At 35.2% G+C, this 19,795-nt stretch overlaps 1 protein-coding gene across 4 annotated transcripts in view; it reads right to left on the bottom strand.

The window, feature by feature from the left end:
- LOC105150439 (uncharacterized) overlaps positions 1-19,795 on the bottom strand; it is a 364,524-nt gene that overhangs the window by 210,253 nt on the left and 134,476 nt on the right. The gene's annotated exons all lie outside the window — the stretch shown is intronic.

The following is a 19,795-nucleotide window of genomic DNA, read 5'->3' as shown; positions in this document are numbered from 1 at the left end:
GTAATTTAACAAGAAATCTATAATATATTTATTAACGCAGAATTTAATTCATTTTGGCATTATATATATTTTGGATTTCTCTCGGAAACATCGAAGAAGATTTATACAATATGTAATCACTAGATTTCGATTATATCATATAAAGTATCTTCTCATCATGAGTTACGTCCAAAACTAAATAGTATCTCTGGTTTTCATGACAATTATATGCGACATGGGTGCACTCTTAGTTACATATATCCACCTTTCTGCCTCATCCATAATTTCTCATTCACGAGAGGTATAACGAGTCCGACGTTTTCGCGTGCACTTTCAGCTTGACCCGCTTTAACCAGTACGATTAAATATCTTCCTCTAGGTCAGTTACCTGATCTCCGAATGCTAAACTTACGCCAAAGCTTGCGTATTTCATATTCCGCTAAAGATCAAAGCTGTCGGTGTCTCTGCAGAAATCGACCCGCTTATATATATTCCATGCCGTGGCAAATGACAAAGGTCTATTTCCCGAATGGAAACGGAGCACATGTCTGCTTCTCCCGAGAGAGCGAGCGAGAGATACATATATAATATTCACTTGAGCACTCTCATGGCTCTGACAGTGCCCGCGGTCCTCCCTGAATCCCTCCTCTTTCGATCGTAGTCGTAAATATGTATGTTTGCGTTTGTTGTTCTTCCACGCGACAAACAGAAGAAGCGCTGCTAGCGATAGTAATAATCGTAACGAGTAAAGAAAAATATCACAGTCTTGACTTCGTAAGATTCTTCCGGCGTCATCAGGCGAAACGTCGTCCGCGTGAAAGTATTTTTATACCTCGCTAAGCCGTGGCATTCATATGCAATTGTAAGAAGAGAGTCGACAAACCTTCCGGTTCCATCGTCGCGTTGGGATTAAGTAAAGTGCATTTTGTTTCTCTGACGCGGAGAAATGCCGAGTTACCCGTTTCGAAAAGGAATCAAATCGAAATTTCTGAAGAGAAATGGACCTCTTTACGAGGAAGAAATGCTACTTCTCATCCTCCAGAGATGTTTCAGGAATTTACGACAATTGATCTTGTGAAATTAAACTAGTTTTATGAGGCGTCTCCTTGATTTGAGATTTACGATGCATCGAAGTACATCACCTGAAGCAAATTACGCTGTTCCAAGTTGAGTTATAAGCGAATTGTTTAACATTCCCTAGTGAAGCTACGTGTTACGATAGCAGTGCGTTCCAGGCATGCCGAGTTTTCGTTTGCACGCTAAATCGCGCGTTTGATTAAAGGCAAGGTTTAATGAAGCATTCAGCCACCGTTTCGGGCCAACGATAATTTTACAACGAAAACAAGGACAATATCCTCATGAGAAGAAATTTAAAATATCTTCAATACCAATCTAAATTTACATTCTGTCACTGACATCACATAAAAAAACAGAATGATATAATGATATAATGATATAATGATACAAATAACAATAAGTGTGAACAAAATATTGTTTCAAATGCTATTTTACAGATTGATGCAATATTATAAAAGTTATTCGTATGACAAATTTTTATGCGACAGATATTAATCCTTTGTGGACGGGTGACCCCATTTGAGGTCGTCCCCTTTTATTTTATAAATTGCTCGTTCGATTTTTAGCTTGGCCTATAGGATTATTTGATGATACTTCATTCGAATCTGAGGTCAAAGACAAAAATATATAAAATGCAATCTAATATGATAGACAAAAATTTTTTTAAATATAATAGTAATAATTTGAAATAAATATAAATAATTTGAAAAAAATATCTGATCATCAAAACATACACAAACAGACACGTCACACACACAACTTGGTTTTAAGTAATTTTTCATTACAAAGTAATCTTAAATTTCTATTTCTGCTTTGCTTGAAAGTGTTATCAGTTATCAGTATTACGAAATTATTAGTACTTATTTCCAATTACATTGACTTCTAAATTCTGATTATGTCCTAGATCTTTCTGTCTTTATATATGTATATTGAAAATTTATTATATTTTTAAAATTCGATTTTCATACTACATTCAAACTCAGCAATAGGTATTAAAAATCTCTTAAAATCGAATTTCACAATAGTCAGATTTTTTAATTTAAATTTTGGAATTTTAAGGTCAGAATTGACTTCAGCATCCTGAAAATTCTTAAAAAATAAGATCTTGTATAAGTTTCTTTGTTAAAAAGTGCTCATTGTCAAAGGATTGATAAACATCAGTCTCATTAGCGTTGCTAATTTATTTAAATTGTGCAGTATTTCTATAAAGATTGTCACGTCTGGCAAATTTGACATTAGCAATTTTTTTTCTAAAATTCATAAAAAATATGGTTCGAGTGAAGCGAGTACTTAAATGAATCATCGAGCTCGTTTTATATGAACAGTTAAGGGTTAAAGGTTGACTTTACATGTAACATAAAATAAATCCTTCTCTTTTTCTTGAAAGCATGAAACCGTCCTAAATGATTCGTGAGAGCGGGACTTGCACATAGACACAAAAAAACAACCATTGGGCATGCAAGTGGAAGAGTAAAAAGAGCCAACAAGGTACTGAGACGAGGGTAAGAGAAGAAAGAAACAAGGTAGCGGCTTGCTGGGCTAGTTAATCCACTTTTTTACATCCAACCGCACTTCACTTTCGTGTTTTGACGGTGTTCATAGCTCAGAGAGTACCTGCGCAAAAATTCGACGGGAGTTTCCTTTCGGCACGTATGTACACATCTCGCGGTTCCCGTAATTGTTCTGAACTAAATTTCATGAATTTCGCATCCGACGCTCGTTTTCGATGACGAAGCGATTCGCGTAACACCAACCAGCGTGCCTTATCGCGCATCTTGAGCTTCTTTGCACGCGAATCTCTCGAGATGCGAATTGAACAGTAACAAACGATCGAAACCAATGTGATTCTGGACTTTCTCTCAAGTTTCTCAATACCAGTATTTTATCGTAATACATAGTCGTTACCACATAATCTTTTCTGATAAAACATTGTCCACAAAGTTGTTTCACAGAGACTAAATGTTTAAAATGAGAGTAAAGGAAAACCATTTAAGTTTCCGTAACTGACAGTAATATGTTCATTCTACTTTTATTTCAACAAATCGTTGTGCAATTTCGATATAGTGAGTGTACAAATAGAAACTATTTTATCTTTTTTTTTATCATAGATATACTCTACTTAACACACAACAAATAAGAAATAAAGGCCATAAACGATCAAACGAGATCTTTAGTGCTTAAATAATTCGAATTTATACTCGTATCAAAACCTGTAATACTGCGTATCGGATTTAATTTTCTTTCTTGAAACGCATTGCAATCCTAATAAAATTAATTTAATAATACTGATGCTTACAGGCATTCTAGAAAAATCTTAATAATCTGATGCTGATAACCAGTTTAAAACTATAAATAATTTTGTTGCGAAAAATATTATCTCGACCAGGATTTGAACGCGGAAAATTAAACTACAGAATTGCATATGTAATATAAATTCACATCAAATTATTTAAGCACTAAAGATCGAACTTGATCATTTAGGGCCCCTATTTTTTATTTATTGTATATTCACATTATAGTTTCAAAAGATACTTTAACACATTATATAAGTACATTCCTACTTTGCATTTTATCGTGCTTTTTTACTAGCATTGAAAGGATTAATTTATATATTTCCAATGTTCTTTTTATACATACGTGTACACATGATGATTTTTCATAAATGCTTTGTTGCAATTATGACAAAAACATTATATCTTCACTGCGGGAGCAACTTTCAGAGAAAAAGAAAGGAGAACGAAGGTGTGTATCTTGGAAGATACAAATAAAAGACAATGTAGTGCGCATCAGAGAAGCAGCTGCAGTGCGGCGTGCACCTGCAACCGACCTAGATGCACGCAAGTTTTTCGTGGAAGTCCATTCTCGATGTGCAGCGAAAGTCGACCATCGCGCAACCTTCTTAACGAATTGCCACGCATTCCGTTGTCGTCAATGGCGATGTGTAACATTTAATCGAAAATGCTTTTTTCGTGTCCTTTGATGCTTGATAAAAAGATCCGTTTACCCGAGAACGCAAGTGCACCTGCGTAAGAATCGAAGCAAGACCTTTCTCTTTTTCCGGCGACTCTCTGTTTAACATAACGCGAGACATTCCGCGCAGGTTCGTGATATATGTAGATAATGACACCCTAAATAATCTATTATAAATTATAAACCAGATTACGCGTTCGTTCGCGAAAACGTTTAACGCGCCCGAAAACGAAAGGGGTCGGAAGTTTGCCTATCCTTAGATGTGTACGGGAATCGTGTTCTCCAAGCTTGCCTGTTTGACTTTCCATTTTCCACTCGAGTCGGCTCTTTCCGTAGTCAGTAAGCGAAAAGTGGAGATAAACACAATGGCACACAAACTACGGTAAATAGAAATTCTTCGTAAAATAGATCCGCCCTACGTGCGTTGTGGCACGGAAATGGAAATTTATCCCTTTAGCTTTAACTTTCAGCACGACGTCACGTGCACTCGTTGCCCGCACCGGTAATGTTATATTTCTTTCTTATTGGCCTTCTCCTCAGGTAAAGCAAAGTGCTTTGTTATGTGTGAGCTTTGTTACAATGAATAGAGCACGAATCCATTTCTGTCCCACCTTGTTGACTTTCCATACTATTACCAGTCCACAAAAAAATTTAGGGACTAGTAATTTTGTAATTTTGTCATTTATCAGAGCTCGCAATCTTCTCACAAAAAAAGCACGACCCAATGAGTGCCTCTTCGAAGAAAGTAAAGAGATACCTTCTTCCAACCTGCTGATCTGGATAAGGATTCTTAAATCATTGCAAAAACGACGACAGTCACGTACCAAAGCCGCCGTATCGGATCGCGTAAAAAGGCGATGTGCCATGGCTTCACTCGAGGTAAGTTTGAACAACGTCGCTTTGCGGAGGTGGTCACGGCACGTACCACCGGGAAGGATATCGGATGAAACCAAATCCCTTGTAACCAACCAGGTGAACAAAGGATTACCAATGGCGGCCTAGATAAGGCCTGTGCCCAGTCCGACGACATGTCTAATTTACATCTTCCGAGTACTCTTCGAGAAAGTCATATCCGTTTCGGTCGACATCGGCATCCTCCGCCACATGCGTTGCGCACAGAAGGGTTGCTAAAAAAAAAAGATCTAAAAAAAGGGAGAAAAACGACAAGACGTAAAGGAGAAGTTAATGAGGGACCCATTTCGTAGCGGATAATATAGGGATTGGACCCCAACAGCACGAATCTTCCTACTTAGGTTTAACCGGAAGAAGGAAAGGAAGGGGAGGAAGACGCGAGAGAAGCTGTCATCAATTAGCCGGCTAGGTTTATTGCTTAATGAGCCAATAACCGGCTTAATGAGCCACGATTATTTACAACGGACAAGCAGCGTATCACAACCAATACTATCTGTGTGATACAGGTACAGACCTCGCCTTTGTGTTGTAGGAGAATATTTTCTAGACAATATTTCTCTTTAAAAAATGCAAGATTCAAATATAAATGTTTTGTGTTGAATAACATTGAATATTATTTTGTCACACGTATGGCAGCGTATCGTTTTTTAATAAAAAAATGTTTTAATAAAATTAATTTTTTAATAAAAAAAATATTGATTGTGACTCTTTTTCTTGCAACTATTGATATTTATAGTAGTATAGCTAAAATTATTGACCTTAAAAGTGCCATTTCATGCAGCTAATAAAAGCTGACGTTTTATTCTCATTAATTTTCGTAGGTATACAGCAAAGTTATGTTTAAAGTTTGATATTCAACTAATAGCGAAACATCGCTGAAATACATGACATGTCATGTCATGTTCATGTCTTCCAAGATTAATTTTGAGAGCAAAGAAAAGAAAAAAATAATGTTCGAAATTGCGATTTTTGAAAATGGGTGCTATTAATGCCGGTACTTTTTCTTTTTTAATAATTGGATATTAGCAATTGCAACGGCTATATGTTGCTTTCGAATCTCTGCTGTAGCTGTTACTATACGGTATATTCTTTTACACGTATTTTTATTTTTGTAATCCATTTTTATTAAAATAAATTAAAAGCTAGGGAAAATAAATAAGTGTCTTCATTAACTTAAAGCCAGCGAAGATACGCTCCATGAAAAGGAGGCAGAAGAAGAGCAAACAGCTTTTGAACGTTGCTTTGATTGGGATGAAGTAGAGGTAAAAAATTAGCTTTCCTTCGCTGCATGAAATTGCACCTTAACTGTTTCATGTGTACATAAGATTCATTTTTACACGGTATAAATTTCCAATTCCAGTCACTTTTTACAGAGACCGTACATCTAACACGTTCTTAACGGTGCAATAAATCTTGCCAAATTCCACTAAGAAAGACGAATGAGAAATACTTTGCTACAACGCCACATATTTTTATACGTGACATCGTCGTCATTGTTGTTAACTGACTAGACCAGCATCATCACAAGCTGCGACTCACTTTGGGAGATGAGAGATATTTCACGCGTTGGTCCATGGATCATTCCATGGCGATGAAAGACAGGGTAAGGAACGACGCTCTCAGAGCGTCCCTTTACATCCCTGTGCTCGGTTAACACTCGCCACGCGCGATTTCTCGGCTTCCATCTACGTCCGGGATTATAATACATTAACGAGATGAGCGGCGAGCAGATTCGTCGGATTTGATGCCGTGGCAAAATTGCCGCCGAGTACTTCTACCCGACGGGCGTAAACGCACGGTTCCAAGGTTTCCACGTTTAAAGCGGTTGCACACCACCGAATCTAACTCGTGCTGAGCAAGTGTGCCAGTTGTTTGACGAGCACGTCGCGAGTTTCCCTCACCATAGCTTGTTAACCAAATAAGCTAATAGACGTAAACATATTAGCCGCGCAAAGTTGCCAAACTGATTTGGAAATGCAAATTTCTAAATGGATGTAATATACGAATCTTTCTCTTTCATATCATAACATGATATGGTATGTATATATTTCGTTATATGTATATATTAACATTTGTTTTATTTAAAAATGAATACAATCTTTTAGAATAATTTTTGAGCTAATTTAATTATGTGTCCATTTCATAATGTAATAGCTGTGAGTAAAATATATTTTTTTCGATAGTGTTCGAGTTAGTTTATTCAGAAGATTTTTAAAGTTAACAAATAATTAATTATTGAGGTACAATAAACATTTGTTTATTTTTTTAAGAATAATACGTTTCTCTCAATTTCCAATTAAATCTGTACTGTTTTATGATGAACCTATTTAAGAAGAAGCACACTTCGAAAAGTTCTTCTTTTCTTAAAGATATTAAATCATGTATTTATATAATACATTTATACATTATCAAAAATTTAAATTAGCAATTAATTGGAAGATTTAATTTCGAATTACTCTGCGTGAATAAAAATTATCGTTCATAGATGGTACATTTGAACGGGTTGTATCATTTCATTTGAAAAACATTAGAAAAGAATCGTAGATTAATCAAGCAATGGCGAGTCAAACGAGAGAACAGAGACGGAAACGATAGAACAATAGACTTTAACGGAGCTATGACAATTAAGATAAAAGTTTTCAGATTCCCTTTCGTGGAAGCAGGAATCGATACTTTCCTCGTTTAGATGAAAGTCTTGCGTTCAACCTCTTTTCTCCGCCCCAATCTTATCGCGTTCCGCTCGTAATTAAGAAAGTCTTCGAAGGAGTTGCCAAAGTCCAGAACGATCTTTCTTCATCGCGAGCTTTTCCTCTGTCGGATGACGTAAAAAGATCGAATGAAACGAATGACAATCACGGACCCCTTAAATTCGACCCAAAGCCCTTTTCGTCAAAACTCGTTCTACACGATTAACGTCTGATCTTGATCAATTTTTCCGACCGTAACCTCTCATATAATCATTTGTAAAAATAATAAAATGCCAGTTAATACTCAAAAGTATATTATTACATTATAGAGATATAAAATATAAAGTAAAAATAATAACTGTACTTTTCAAGAAACCATTGGGATTTTTATCTCGATAAAGTACCATTTTGTTAAAAATAAATTTAAAAAATCAACGTATGATGAAGAAATATAATATGAAGAAGAGAAGATATTTTAATTTATAAAATAAAGTGAGAGAATTCACACATATACACACGCACAGACACGACAGAATGACCTCGTGCCATAATTTAAAGTTTCATATTGAATAATGTGAGGGCTACTAAAAGATATCTATGCTATCAAAAATAATAAACGCCATAGTCAATTTTTGTGAAAGAGTCCATCGATGAATTGATAGTCCCGTGGTAGTGCGATTTTCAATTTCAACGCATTCGCTATAGAAAATAGGAAACAAGCATATCTATTGCACGCGAGTTTACTCAGGAGATAGACCGTTAGTACATATACCTACACGTAGCGCCTCGATTAAATTGACTCGGGCAAACCACTACCTGGATCGACGAAATATGGCCTAATATCGAGGCCGGCATCGAGGGATGGTAGATATATTCTCCGGTAGACATGGTCGTATCGACGATTGGTAGCATTGCGTATGCTATTTCGTAATTCATGAACGGGCACGCAGTTTCGCGCAAAAGCTCACTAAGTTTATGCATAATACACGAAAATTGTACGCGTTTCAATAATACGTGTACGAAATTATTGTATTTAAATATGAAACACAAATGAATAATTGTGATATGCATTTAATTTTAGCATTGCAGAAACCATTTTTTCGCGTTTTTAGTTGGTTTTATTTATAAATCATTCATAATTTAACGTACCGTTAATAATACAATCGTATAATACATAGAATAGAAACTAATGCATTTTTTTTATTTTGAACGGTTAATTCGATTGTGATCTTAAAAGGATTGATATACTTCGTAAAATTTTTTATATTCATTTAATGTACTTAAATGTCTTCATTATAAAATAATTTTGACTATTTTCTATATTATAAAATAATAATGACTATTTTCTTCTAATTGATTTGTTGATTTTTCAACTTTCTCTTACAATTCTTTTTGTTTTTGTTAAATTTTTATTCCTTGTGACTCTGAGGAGAAACGATAATATAAATATAAAATATCAATGCATTGGACTATAGAAAACAATAGGAAAATAAACAAATAGGTTTTTATTTTTTTTCCTTTCCCTACGGAAAAAAATCATCCGAGAGCAGCGACGCGTATGTGGACAATCTATTAAAAGCAATCTTTAAAAATACCCGTCTTTTACATATAACTTTATACGTGACAAAAGAGAAGTCATTTACAGCACAGCTGCTACAAATCGCAAACGATTACGTATATGGATCGAGTCGTGATATAGAAGGTCGGTGGATCTATGTTGCCCAGTTGAAATAGGTTACAATCGTAGAAGAGCACCGATGTTCTGTCCGACACTGAATTGTGCCGTTTGATATCGCAATGCTGAGTTCCAGGCACGTTCTTCGTACAAAACGTTATTTCGTACGTGGGAAGTACCGACTATAAAACTGCCACAATATCTCAGAATAGGAAACAGGTCTCTTTCCGTTGGACAGGAAGCTGTTGAACCTCAATTTGCTCTGTACGAACAGTACGGTTTGACTTGCGATTGTTAATGTTAGTTTTAAGAACAATCGTATTTTCGAATGTCTATATTTCCTGTTTAAAATGTCATAAAATATGCGAATTGCTTGTATAAACCAATAAAATATATGGTATCTGTAAACGTTAACGTAATAAAATTTAATTAAATAATAACAAATTATAATAAAAATGTTATTTTAAAGTATATGATTATATAATAAATCTCATAAACTTCTCATAAATAGTAAATCAATTTTGTTTCTTATAATCTTTTTACTGTTTTTTTTATTTTATAACTTATTCATTTCACTTTTTATGTGTAAGATATTCGTTTTTTCTTCCCAAGTTATTCATCGATTTAATTCAACAAGATTTTTATTTGAAGCATCGCACTGAGTAAATTCGTGAAATCTAGTTTGCTGGATAGTAGTTTAGAGCAGCAACCAAGTAGAGGATACCAAGTACCTTGTCCTGTTATTAAGAGGACAAGCGACCGTCTCGCATGTCGATCGACCATCGGTCGAATCACCGTCACAGCTGTCTGCATCGAGGCGATATGGCCGGTTCTCGTGATATCGTATTCCTTCCTCGACACGAATTGCGCAACAAAATTACCACTCGAAATTGGAATTATCCTAGAATTACCATTGCCCCTGGAGTGATCGCGGGATTGTCCGTGTATCGATGTGTACGGAAGCGAAAGCAGTGCCTCCACTAACGGCCCCGCAACACGCACAGGTTTTCGCGGACTTCCTCGTTCGTCGACGGCCCGAATAAGCGCCAAACGTTTTGTATTCAACGCGCTGCAACGGCTGTGTTCGCGTTTAACCACAGAGAAAGAAGCGAACAAGAAAACGTGTCGCGCACCGCAATGCAATTTTGGACAACGGACGAAACAAGAGACCGCCTGGGGAAATACGTAAATTAATGGGTAAGGTAATTGTTATGAAATGTCACTGCTCATTTGTGAACAATGCAGCCGGCGCGATTAATCTTCCATGAATCAAATTTCATTTATAAAATTGTTCACTCCCACTTAGAGTTGTATAATAAATAAGTAATTATATATTTATTTTAAATTATTATAATAAAATATAAACTAAACTAGCATTCGGGAATACAGCAATTACAAATAATATTACAGAATTCTACTCCAACATTTTGTTTCTTGTCAACAATAAAATTTCATGAGACTGGAAATCGTCCAATGATATATTTATATGCGTTTCGCCTTTACAAATTGTTAATAACGTTACCTAAATTTTGTTTACTGTTAAATTACGTGCAATCGGTTTTGATTATCGCTCTTTCGGCTTAATTTGTACGAATAAATTCATCGAGGTATTCAGCTACAACGCCCTCTCAATAGATATTTGATCGTAAAAAATTCGTATTGGAATTGTATAACAGAATAGCCGCTTAATGAATCTCCAATATCAGCATTTTGATTTCCATCGATTTCACAAAATTTCGATAAACGCCAGTAGATATTAGTGATTCTATAATTACCCACAATATGAAAATACAGACAATTGTCTTTTCTTTCTTTGAGTGTATTTAAATTTTCTTTACGTTTAAATTCATAATATATTAGGTGTTGGAATTAATTCGTAGCGTTTTTTAATGAAAGAATGTTATTTATTTCACATGAGCATTAAAAAATACATTAATGAAAGTACTTCCCATCACTTGTAAAACGCTACGAATTAATTCCAACACCTAATATAAAAAAAAATATATTAAAATTTATATTAATCATTAACTCGCAAGAATTAACTGATAATTAAGCGATTGCTTAATTATCAGTTTTATGTAACATTTACATATGTGATATATTAACTACAGTGTATGTAACATTTACATATGTGATATATTAAATCGAAATATGCACATATAGATCCAGGCATAACGATTCGTTCAAATAAGAGCCTATCACAAGATATCGTTTAAATACTGGTGACGACTATTCCCAAATCAATTTCAACTACAATACGAGAGGTCGGAAAATGAGTGAACTCTCGCGTTCCTCCGACCTTGCCGGTACATCGATATCTCATTCTATCATTGATGGAATCCCCTATAGAAATCATTAGAGTGCGAAGGTAGAGAACTTTTCCTCTCGAGAAAATTGCTCGACGCCCAATGACGGTTTAAGTAGCATCGAATCTCTTAACCATGGCGTTGATAAAGCCAAATATAATATGAGTCAATTTGATATATATATATACTTGTATATATATAATTTAACGTTAAATATGCGAAAAGAGGATATTGACATGATTGTAAAATAGGAGGTAAATTTATCAGATATAATCCTATTAAACGTAAAGCTCACAAGTATTATAAAGCACTATATTATAGTTTTAAAACATTATACTGGCAATGGATAATTTAATATTATATAATGCTGCATGTAGCGAATTTAATGTTTTATAATACCATAGACATTACAAAAGTTGAACAATAATTCGAGTTAATATAATAATTATTAATTAAAAACGTAAAAATTTGTAAATGATTTTTTTAGCCTTTAAAATTTCACAAAACTAGTTTCAAATGACTTCAAATATCAATTCTTGTAAAGTTCACTTCATACTCATATTCATTTAGCAGTTTTATAACGAAAAATTCATAAAATGTTGTCAAATAAAGTTTTACACATGTTACACAATTACATTTTTCGATTGTAGATAGAAATACAACTATTAAAATAGGAATTAAAAAATAGCGCAAATATTAATTCTTCCATTTTTACTTGATATTTCATACAATAAATATTTATTATTTCGTAGTGATTTCAAATTTTCAAATATATTCTTAATGTTTATAAAAGAAAATAATTATAAAACAAAATGAGCAACAAGAAAAAATACGTAATGATAACGAATGTTAGTTGAGTAACAAATAGAGTTTAAAAATACAAATTTTTTATTAATAATAAATGTCTCTATTCTCTAATAATAAAGTTTCTAAAATGTGACTATTATATGTGATACTTAATCCTTTTTATTTTCTATATATGATACATTACTTTCGAAAATAAGAAAAAGATGAAAAAAAAGTAATATATTTATTACTCATTACAATGACAGAAAAAGTAATCATGAAAATAATGTTATGTTTATGATATCTGAAGTCCATCATGTCTCATTTTAATAATATCAGGTTAAAATGTGGTAATACAGTAAAAAGTAGTAATGGAATATCGAATTTATAAACGCAGTAAATAAACAGGCACTTTGATGCTGATAAAGGAGAAACTCTTAAAATAAAAATAACATGCAGTTTAAAATTAACTAATTGAGAATCATTCAAACATATAATAGAGTTGGATAAAACATACATATACTTGAAAATAAGTCTGAAGAGAAATGCTTTTATATATTTAAAAATAGATGCGAAATGATGAGAAAGAGATAAGATCGTCAGACAAGTTATAACATACATTACATACATGATCGCATATTTCTAAAAAAAATTATCATATATTAAAAAATATGTATATCTTTTATATATATATATATATATATATATATACTATTATAAAATTAATGTAATTTAAAATTTCATTTCTTTTGTACAATATATATAGTCTATACATTATTTTTATTTTATTTAAATAGGACAAAAGAATAAATGTTTCTCGTTTTAATTACGCATGTGAAGTTTTGCACTTTGAGGGAAATACATGTATATATAGGTCAAATCATTCACACGGAGGTTAAAGACCAATTTCTATAATAAACAGAGGAAACAAAAACCGTTAATATAATTTTTTGCATTTCTTGTAAACGCTGTATTTGTAGCTATGAGTCACAGAGCTGCATATTTTAAGTGTATTTTTAAATTATAATTGACGTTAATTAACATTAACGGTGATGAGGTCTCAACCTCGTTTCCACCTTCTCGTCAACAGTTTGTCTTCCTCACTTCTCGTTCCTTTTCTACTCCTGTTCTATGTACCAGTCTTTCTTGCTAATTACGTTAAGCTTCCCTTCCTTTTAATTCGATTTAATGGCTGATCTCACAATTACTTTGTCAAGTTTCGAGGGTAGTGTCGTTCAGACTAATTTCAAAATTTCATTGCAACATTGACTTATATCAATTTGTGCTTTATTACTTCCGTCCTTTCATATGACGTTCTATAATTATAATACATACTTGGATAATATAAATCAGTTTTCAATAAAATTTTAAAGTAAATATAATTAATAATGGTCGCATTTTTTCGCATTCCTCGCTATGCGATGAAATACGTCGATATGACAGGGTGTAAAAATGGACTCATTGTACACGCCGTATATGGTTATTGGTTTTACAAACTAATTAACAAATTCCTGTTAATTAAAATTTTGCCCGCAATGACGTACGTGTGTCCTCGCAGATAGGCGGGGAAAAATTATCATGGCTTTGCACAATTAATAGCTCACTGATAACCGTCTAATTAAGCCCACGATGTTGTCCGTTTTACTCTTGAATTTTTAAGCCGGAAGTACAGACTTCTGCATAACGTATTATGCACTATGTAAGGTCCACAGAACAAGAAATGAAAATAAAAATAAACTCTGATTGATTTATTCTCTTACGTCTTATACGTTATGCAAAAGTCTATACTTCCTTCAGTGTGTATCTTTAAAGCGAAATACGTCACATGCTGTAATGTCGTCTTTTGTAACACACTCGTGTTGATTAAAATTATGTTGTCTGTACAAAGAAGGGAAGTATAAATTGTAATTTGTAGCGCGTTTTTTTTATCTTTTGCAATAAATCTCGAGAAAAAAAAAATTGTTCCTCAGTGTAGTTAGCTTGTTGATACATAAAATTCTCGTTTCTGTAAAATAAACCTATAAATAACAAACTTGCTGAAATTACTTCTGTAAAATCCAGGAATGATAGGCATCCCGACGGACAAACTACTTTAAAGTTTTTAATTACAACAGACGTACATTTTATAGTAATTTCACTTCAACACTTGCCCATTTCTAGCGTCAATGAAAAGTGCGAATATCGTTTTTCACGAATACGTTCGACCGCTCTCACGATACCCTCGGCATTTAATAGCATTTCAAGAGGACGAGTAAGTGAAGTACCTTTGGCACGATTGCCTTTAACCGGAATTACTTTATTGGTGGTTTCAGCCGCGAGCTACAATCGAGAACGAACGAACGGACGATCGTACGAACGCGAGAGCTAACCAGGCTCTCCTTCCCCCTCCATCGAATTCCATCGTAGACGTCAATTCGGACCATCCCTTTTTCCTGAAAATTCAATTAAAATAGACCGTTTGGCCGTAGAGATTGGCCGAATAGGGGAGAATTGAATAAGAATAGACAATACATCTACTGGCTTAAGCGCTCTTCTCTTCTGTTTAGGCGAAATACCTATATAATAGAAAAATCTGAGCTTTCTAGACATTATTAATCGTATCTCTAGCGTGATAAAAAAATCGATAAAAATCAATAAATGATAGGCAGAAATTAAGACATATGTAATTGTTCTCAGTTTCTCTTGTAATGTCGATACTTGAAAAATTCGATAATAGAGAGTGTAACAATCTATGTATTCTTCGAGTCACGTTGACTTTTGATAAAAATACGAAAACCCATTTGATACCCAAGGAAAAGAAGAAGAAGGGCTCAAGACGCAAACCTTGTAGAAACTTTCACAACGCGAAACGAAAATTGCACGGTAGCTGAAACGTCTACGGTGCGGGCTGAAAGCTCCCGTCGAGATAACTCATCCCGCTTCACTTTGCCTTTCGTCCGCCTGTCCTTAACCATCCTTTACGCCTGATCGAACTCACCCGTTCGCCCTCAAACTCCGAGAATGAGTCCGCGAACTCTCAGAATCAGATATTTCGTTGCGTTACGCACTTGACTGACGGCCTTCCTCGCTAGAACACCTTTTTCCTTTTTCTCCACTCGGCACTCCCCGTTCATGCGATTATCCACTTTGTGAGTCCTCCGGGCAGGGAAAACCTACCATCGTTGGTGCGAAAAGTTAGCCGGGAATTATTTCGTCAGTTGTATTTTCGACGAAAGTTTTCGTCTCGCGGACGAATCCCGGACGAAACCCACGGATTTGCACGAACAAATGTGCTCGTTCGCGAGGAGATATAGGAGGTATGAGCTAACGGAAATAATGACGTGCACTAATTCGCTGCTAGTTAATACCCTCTGCGTGACGTATGAATATTATGTATTGATATTACGATCGTACACGTTTGTGGATAACAATGACATGAGACACGTATAATTAATAAATATATTAATTATCTCGTGTGTAGTGTTAAAATACAGCAATACATTGCGCTTAAGATCAATATGTATCCTTTTTTCATAATAATAACGTTCCAACAAAAATAGCATATCACAAAATCAATTCCCCGAGCTCGTTTAGCTCGTTTATGAAATTTTTCAAAAATGTTTGTTTTAGCCGGCAAATGGCACACATTTTCGTGCAATGGATATATTCGATTTTTAGGCAATAAAATACTTTTATGTAAATTTAGAGATAGCCTTTTCAGTAACAGTGTTAAATGTTATTTAAACTTTGTATTTTGCTTCACTACATACAAAGGAATATTAATTCCTGCATAACAATAAATATAATAAACTGACAAATTTTCTTAACCGCACTCTTTGATTATTAAAATTAAAAAACTCGTGTTATCCAATGACAAACGATCCGTTTTTTTAGAATATTTCACATCATTTATTTTACAGTCACTACGAAGAGAAGACGCTCAATAACAGGAGAATCGCGAGGAAGTTGCCACTATCACCTCTTTCTGAAACTGTTGTTCCGAGCGTGATATATGTTGTATCGGCGAGTGTCTCAGCGAGCGAGATGAATGAGCCAATTTTCCAAGGCTTAAGTTAGAGACAATATTGCGAGGGCAGGCCATACGCTCCGCACTCCCCGTGCTTTAAACTCAACAAGACAGGGTAGGACAAGGTTGAGGGCTAAACTTTCCATCGCCTTGGACGCGTAGTAGCGTTTAAAGCGCGCCTCTCCATGTAGCCGCTATATCTCTTTATCCGTGCCATACGCATACCGCGTTGTGATAGTATGCATCCGTGCAACGTACATTTCACCGGGCGTTCGCTCTCGTCCGGTGCGGATGAAACGCAGAGCCGCCTCGAGGGGACGGGGATGAAGAGCGTGGGATAATATTATGGTTTCATTGGTGCACCTGAGTCGCGTTACCGTCCGCGCGCATCTCTCTCTCTCTCCCTCTCTCTTTCTCTCTTTCTCTCTCTCTCTCTCCCCTTCCCCCCCCCCCCCTCTCTCTCTCTGTCCTGCTTCACCAATTTGTCTAGTTTGCACTCTCGAGGATCTTTATTTCAGATTTATTCGCCACTTGAGACCTGTACGCTGGGGCAACGTACCGCGAGATGTTGCACGATGATGACGTTCATTCTCGTTGTCTGAAAATACGCGTTATGAACGCTATCGATTTATGCACACACAAAAAATAATCTTTATGAAAAATCAACGGATTTTAATTTTAACAATATGTAACGAATAAATTCTTGAAATATTTGAAAAATATCTGGATAAGTAATAATCAATAATCGGATGCAACAAGGAAGATGTTGAAGCTGGAGGCAATGACAGCTGGCTTTCATCGACGCATAATTATTACCACTGCGCTTTCAAGGATCGTAGAAGTGCGCTGTGTTATTCGAATCCGTGTAGCTAGAGCTCGCATTTATCAAAGATGTGACGTTTCAACTGTACAGATTAAATGGGGCTAGATGTTGCATCTTTGATAAATGTGTGTTCGGAATACGAGCCACTGTCACAGGTTGACCAGATTGCATCCCGGAGGATTTATTCGCGATCATATAGCATTGGCACAAAATCGCTGACGATATAAAGGAAAACGAGATAACTAGGATAGCCAACGAACTTGCTCCGTGATGGTTTAGTGCAGTTTACCAATATGGTAAATTAGGATTTGAGGCAACACACCTTAAATCATATCGGATATAATAAATCGCGTAATATCATGAAAAGTTTATAATTTATATGTCTCTATATATTAGATATGATCCTAGCGTAATAATAAAGAAATAAATTAAAAGTTACACGACAAAATTTTAAATAGTTTGTAATATTTTTCAGTTATCTATATCGTGTATAGAATCCTCACATTTTTACTTAACATTATTTTTGCTATTATCAAATAGCAAACTACTTTCTAATTTCAGTATTGGTCATCTATCTGCAAGATTTCTCAGAAAAATGGCTGAAGTTTTTCAAATTTTGTTTTTGGCAATAGTTACTCAACTTTAGATCCACCGAGACAAAGTGAGTTTATTCAAATCATGTGTCAAGTTGACTCTATAAGGAGGATCAAAGGTCAAAGTCAATTTTAACAAAGTTACAATTGACTTTGACCTTACAATACAATACAATAGTTATAGGTTTTTTGTTATTATTTAATCATATCCGTTGTAAAAAGTTTATTTCAACTAAATGTACTAATTTCATTATATTCTGAAATACAAGTTACATAAAGCCACGAATAGTCATTTCCAACTAATAATACATAGTGATATAGCCGAGAAAATTAATTATGGATTCATACATACCGTAATTTAACCAAATCATACTCTCAATAATTCCATCATAGTAATGTACCTAATAACAGCAGTAACAAATTGAATGAAAAAACGCAAGAAATCCGGTCAGTCGTTTCCATTTTTAATATTTGAAATTTGAATATCACACATATAAAACAGACTTATATTTTCGTATATGAAACGCGAAGTATCTAAATGAAATGTGCACGGGTGATTTTGCCATTTGCCCTCTCGGTTTCATCGCGCATATTCATGATTTGGACAAACGACGTGACGTATGGCAGGCACGAGATGTATATACATATATTTTTAACGGAATTAAACGGCGCGCCTGGCGATTTATCGGCGATAAATGATCAGAGTGTACCAGTTGAGGATTTATCAGTAATCCGCTTCGCGAATGAAGCGGACATCTCCCCTAACGGCATCGGACCTTGTCTGGTGTCCCTGTCCCGCGATTGCCGAAAACGCTTTCCCTTTCCACGATCCGATTTCGCCGGCTATCAGGAAGTGTCTCTTTCCACTTCGTCCTTAGTGATTGCGCAGGGATAAACGAGATGAAGAGCATCGGATAATATTATGGTTTCATCGCAAGGCATCCGAGTCACGTTACTCAAGGTGTTTCCTAGTCCGCAGGTGCGCCGCGTTTTGTTCCGCCACTCGGCCAGATTGCACCCTCAAGGATTTATCCGGGATCCGATTCCAACTCTTTCGCAAGGATGTATTCCACCTCCGTGATTATTTCGCTTCGACTTTAGAAATACACCTCGCGTTCATGCTCGCAAATCTCTTTCTTAGAAATATACGAGTGATCTCTCATTCGGTTGAACAAAAATATCAAGAAAGAAAGAAGCAGGAATGAAAATCGAAAAATTTTATCGATGTCTGAGAATCTCTGTAAATATTATCCAAGACGTATCGCTTTGACATTAAGAGTACTTCCGATATAGGATTGGTGTGGAACTTTGTGTTTTACTTAAAGCGGCGTCTACAATGAGATTTTAAGATGTAAAACTTAAGCTTTATAGTAAGCCTTAAACCGTAAGAAATTCACTATTGCAATTATAGTCGATTATTCTCCTCTACACATTCGACTGTGATTGATCAATTTCTTATATAAGATTTACGCCTTAAAATCTTATTGTAAACGACGCTTTATGTTCCCTTAATGTTCTCATATCTCATCATATATACGACATGCATTGCAATATGCGGAGATTATCATACCTTATACAGACGCAAAATGCGAAGACAAGGAGTTAACAGTAAGGTAGTGTTATGGTTTCGCTGAATCACTCGAGTCACGTTACCAGCTGCTTCCGGAACCACAGGGAGCTTTGTTTCACGGCTTCGTTGGATTGCGCCCGCAAGGACTTATCTCGTTGATCTGCTTCTTCCTTTTGCCGCCTAGAGATATTTCCTCCTTATTCCTTCGATAATTCTTTTGTCTCTTTCCTTTTTATTCTTCTCTCGCTTCCCTCCTCTCGTACCTCGTGCACCGTTCGACTTTATTCGCACTGCGAATGACTCCACGGTATCCGTCGCGAGTTACTCTCAGCTCGTTTATATTACAGCGAATCAGCGCTAGAGATGCGGTTCACTTCTCGTACCTTGGAAACGTGACTGGTGTATTCGCCA

The sequence above is a fragment of the Acromyrmex echinatior genome, chromosome 10 (genome assembly GCF_024713525.1).
Source record: "Acromyrmex echinatior isolate Ae372 chromosome 10, ASM2471352v2, whole genome shotgun sequence".
Lineage (NCBI taxonomy): Eukaryota > Metazoa > Arthropoda > Insecta > Hymenoptera > Formicidae > Acromyrmex > Acromyrmex echinatior.
Note: the sequence above shows the minus strand (reverse complement) of the source record. Positions and strands in the feature narration are given on the sequence as shown.